This window comes from Eleutherodactylus coqui, chromosome 1 (assembly GCF_035609145.1).
Source record: "Eleutherodactylus coqui strain aEleCoq1 chromosome 1, aEleCoq1.hap1, whole genome shotgun sequence".
NCBI classification, from domain to species: domain Eukaryota; kingdom Metazoa; phylum Chordata; class Amphibia; order Anura; family Eleutherodactylidae; genus Eleutherodactylus; species Eleutherodactylus coqui.
Genome location: NC_089837.1, coordinates 215,082,176 through 215,087,351, shown reverse-complemented (window position 1 = coordinate 215,087,351; position 5,176 = coordinate 215,082,176). Strand labels below are relative to the sequence as shown.

General features: G+C 40.2%; 1 non-coding gene across 1 annotated transcript; it reads left to right on the top strand.

The window, feature by feature from the left end:
• The first annotated feature begins 304 nt into the window (after positions 1-304).
• LOC136594046 (U6 spliceosomal RNA) lies at positions 305-411 on the top strand. The gene has a single exon (XR_010788492.1). It is a non-coding gene; the product is annotated as a U6 spliceosomal RNA (small nuclear RNA).
• The last annotated feature ends 4,765 nt before the right edge of the window (positions 412-5,176 follow it).

Genomic DNA, 5,176 nt, shown 5'->3' with positions numbered 1-5,176 from the left:
TCTGTAAACCATAATTATACAACCCCAAGCTTACCCTCTGCGCAAAAAAACAAGCAGTTTCATGTTTTCTTAGTTGGAAATAAATGTTTGACTGCTGTTTTATGTAAACCTTAACCAATAGAATAACAAAGTGAAATCAGCCTCTATGGAGCTTTCCCAAATTATTAATCAGCTCTGTTAATGTGTCAGTCTAGGTTACTGAATAGTAATCATCCTAGGCACCTGTTCCTTTTTATCCTGTAGCCCATTCATATGGCATTATTAACAGCAGTGAACACAAGATTTTGTCATAAGCCCTAGACACATGCTCGCTTCAGCAGCACATACACTAAAATTGAAATGATGCAGAGAAGATTAGCATGGCCCCTGTGCAAGGATGACACGCAAATTCGTGAATCGTTCCATATTTTTATACCTGCTCATAAGATATATAAATAAATGAGAGACATTTTGTTATGTAATGTTTGTAATTCAATTAATAAAAATTTCAGGATGCATTTTTGTACTTACAATGTAACTACTTTGAAAGGCTGCTATAACTGCTAAATCTATACCTTTCTACATTGTAATGTAAAGATGCTTATTTTTGAATCATCTTGTATAAAAAAAAAATGTTTAAAATAAGCCTTTAACACAATCTGACACATATGTACATCAGATGTGCATGGGGTTTTATGGATTGAGCTCAGGAGCCAAGCCTGCTTCACATATTCCGTCTGGATCCTTAAGAAGCCCCCTGTGACAAGATCGCGAAGTGCCGTACAATTGTCATGGGAGAGTGGGGCCTTGTGAAGGTCCTCAGCGCTGCCATGGATGCTCACCTATTAAGTCTTAATTTGAATGCCTGCAAAATACAATATAGTGTATTGTATAAACACTCAAATGATCACAAGTTCAAGTCCCCTATGGGGACCAAAATATAGGAAAAAAAATAAACAAAAAAGCTTACGTGGTGTCACCACGTTTATAACAGTCTAATCTATTAAAATAATCAACTATTTATATTGCACACTGAATCCCGTCAGAAAAAAATACACAGTGACATAATTGCACTTTTTTGGTGACCTCTTCCCCCATCGCCAAGGAAAAATGTAACAAAAAGCAATTTAGAAGTCGTATGTGCCTCAAAATGATACTAATAAAAACAGTGATCATCCCACAAAAAAACAAGCTTCCACATCACCCTATTGATGGAAAAATAAAAAAGTTATGGGGTCAGAAGATGGAGACAAGGTAATTGTTTTCTTCAAAAAGATATATATATATTTTTAAAGTACTACAACAAAAAATATATATATAAATTTGGTATCACTTTGATGATACTGATCCACAGAATAAAGTTAACTATTATCAAAAAACAAGACCTCATGTGGCTATGTTGCTGAAAAAATAAAAAAAAGTTATGATTTTTTGAAAAACAAAAAAGAAACACTAAAAATGACAGTGTCCTTAAGGAGGTAAAATATGCAGCATTTGATGGGTCCAATATTATACCCTAAGGCCTTGTTCAGGCGAGCACTATTTTAGAGCACTATAGCCGCGAGAAAAGATTGCGGCTATAGTGCTGTAAAGATTGCGTGAATGGCCTACTTCAAGCTACTTGAATCCTTGTAGCCCCGTCACACGATCTGAGGTGCATGCTGACTACTTTCAAGGCTCCCATAAGAGCCTATAAAAAGCACACAGCAAAGATAGGATATGTCCTCTGAGCCGATGTTCTATTTTTTGTTAGGTGCGCCTATTGGTTCCTATTAGAAGCGCATTCTGTGCGCTGCCAACAGCGATAAAACAGTGCTTGTCTGAACGAAGCCTAAATAAGTGGTGTAGGCATGTCAGGTACTTTTACGGGATGGAATTAGTACACACAAACATTTCTGTGTCACAATGTTATTCCTATAAAACATCAATTCCGCACATGTTTAATCTTTAATTCCAAACCACAAGATGCAAATCCACAGCAGAAAATTTTGTTGCAAAATTGAGCACATTTTACGAAATTTCGATAGAGGTTTGTGAAAATGATGATCCCAATAGAAACCCACAGCATTATATTCTGCAGCAATTTAAGGTGCAAAATTTGGAGCATTTTAGCGTTGATGCAGATTTCATACCAAGTTGATGATTTTGAATATCTGCGCAGGTGTTTGAAGAAAAGTACAACCTACAACATGGACGTTAAATAGTGCTTGCCTTCTGGGGAGAAAGCAGGAGGTCTCTGTGTTAACTGCATACCATGAGCACTGCATCACCAGTGTAGCCAGACCCCATCATTGTCAGGAGACCCTGCTCCTTTGTTCTTGTGGCTGAACTAGTTGGGTTGGTATGTTTGTTCATGTAATGTTTTATTAATGTATGCACACAAAAGGCAGGGAGCACATTCTGCAGCATTTCCGTATCCAAAAAAGTCAAAATCCATACGATTAGTGTGGATTTTGACTGGCAATAAGCTGCATATCTGCAACTGATTTCATACTGTGTGGAGCTCACCCTAACCTTTTCCGAAGGCTTCCCGCTATCAGTGCTCCCCGGCTTCTGCTTCCCAATGGCCTGTAGTGGCCTCAACTGACCAGCAATGACACACCTGACCATGGGAAGTCTTCAGAGGAGTTGAAGGGGAGTGCCTTCAACTCCTCTGAAGACTCAGCTGCGGATACATGGCTGATTTCCTGTCAAAATCCACACCAATGGTGTGGATTTTGACCATTTATTGGATGCAGAAATGGCTGCAGAATTTTCAGTGGAAATGTCTCAGTTTGAGTTTGACTTTGTTGAATTCCTCTTTATTTGTCTCCTCCAACACCAGTAAGAGTTGTGATGGGTGTGTTGCTACTGAGAGCAATTAGGAAGGCTTTTTATTTCCACTTTGCCTTGGTTCTGTGTTATTCAATTCATGCAGTCTCTTTCAGTAGGTGGAGGTGAACATTGCTGGGTTCTGTGGCTCATCCAGCAACTGGGTTCTGTGATTCTCCCAGAAACTCTTCAACATAAGTATGATGGTTTGTTTTGTGGTAAAGTTTGTTTATTTGTGCAATGGTTATTTTTATTTATATGTTGCAGGGATAGTGAGTGTCCCAGGAATGGGGGTGATTGCATCATTATTGGGACAGATAGTGAGCCCCACAGGGAAAGTTTTCCTTTGCTTTTCATTACCACTTATAGCTTGTTTTCCTGGTACTGTGGTGTGAACAGTGCCAGAGTGATTATTTTTTGGTTTACAGTTACAGCACTTTTGAAGCTGACGTAACAGATTAAATAGCCTTACATGATTGCTGTTATTAACGGTAATCATGTGAGTGTGAACTGCAGCTGCCGGTGACAGCTCCAAACTGTCGGCTATCAGAGGATGGCAATAGAAGGGAGCTATCACACTCCCCGACTCTGCAGCTTTATTCTACAGGGCCAACATGTTTTCACAGCCATGTAGAATAAAGCTTAGGTACCCAGGACATGAAAACACATGGGTAGTCACTAAGAGGGTAATAAAGTCAAAGTGGTGATCGGTACGAGACCATTTCTAAAAGGAGGTCACAAAGCTAGAAAGAAGTGACTCATCTCCCAGTCACTCAACGATGTCCAACTTCAGAAAAATGAAATTTCTTTATTTTTTCGCACACTTTCATTTGCAACAAAGTTGGAAAATTCTTGATATATGAAAGATAATACAATGCATTTGACTGTAAGTTCCCCTATGTTAACATATAATTTTTAATTATGCTATCAGAATATGTAAAAAAGTAACATTACACATAAACATTGATCCTACTATGTAGAACTTAGAGAACTTGCATCAATGCTAATATACCCTAGATCAACTTATAACACAGAAAATATCATTTTATCATATATGTATATTACCTTGCCAGACATTGTTTAGTAAATAAAAATGTTCTTGCCTATTAAAATGTGAGGCGTATATACAGAATAATAATTAGAGATGAGCGAACGTATTCGCCGAGCTTGATATTCGTGCGAATATTAGGGTGTTCGGGATGTTCGTTATTCGTAACGAACACCATGCGGTGTTCCGGTTACTTTCACTTTCCTCTCTGAGACGTTAGCGCGCTTTTCTGGCCAATTGAAAGACAGGGAAGGCATTACAACTTCCCCCTGCGACGTTCAAGCCCTATACCACCCCCCTGCTGTGAGTGGCTGGGAAGATCAGATGTCACCCGAATATAAAAGTCGGCCCCTCCCGCGGCTCGCCTCAGATGCCTTGTGAGTTAGATGAGGGACAGTGCTGCTGGTACCGGAGCTGCTGTAGGGAGAGAAATAGCAGTTAGTGTAGGCTTCAAGACCCCCAAAGGTCCTTATTAGGGCCAGTAATACCTGTGTGTTGGCTGCTGTTAGCAGTGCCTTTTTTTTTCCTCAAAATCGCCTCTGCAGAGCGTTGCACCCGGCATTAGGGACAGAAGTGTTGGATAGGCAGGGAGAGTGTTAGGAGTGAGTGTAGCCTTCAAGAACCTCAACGGTCCTTTCTAGGGCCATATTTAACCGTGTGCAGTACTGTGCTGGCTGCTGTTAGCTGTGCTGCATTTTTTTTTTTTTCTCAAAATCGCCTCTGCAGAGCATTGCACCCTCCATTGATACTACAGGGAAAGAATTGTGTAGGCAGGGCCACAACACAGTTATTATTCATTGAATATACGCAGTGGGTCCTTTTGGTGTAAAAACAAGTGAAAACAAATCTATTTGTCCTGCCTCTGTCCGTCCTAAGGGCTGTGGACACGTGTGAGCTGCGTGTACAACGTTAAAAAATCAGACGCACCCAGCTACGCTTTACTGCTGGCTTCGCCATTTGCTTTCCTTAATTGGGAAAAAAATACCTGCTCTGCCAGAGTTAATAACTCTGCTACCCTCAAGTTCTGTGACACATTAGCAGGGACACAGCACAGTTATTAAACTTCTCATGTTCATTGAATATACGCAGTGGGTCCTTTTGGTGTAAAAACAAGTGAAAACAAATCTATTTGTCCTGCCTCTGTCCGTCCTAAGGGCTGTGGACACGTGTGAGCTGCGTGTACAACGTTAAAAAATCAGACGCACCCAGCTACGCTTTACTGCTGGCTTCGCCATTTGCTTTCCTTAATTGGGAAAAAAATACCTGCTCTGCCATAGTTAATAACTCTGCTACCCTCAAGTTCTGTGACACATTAGCAGGGCCACAACACAGTTATTA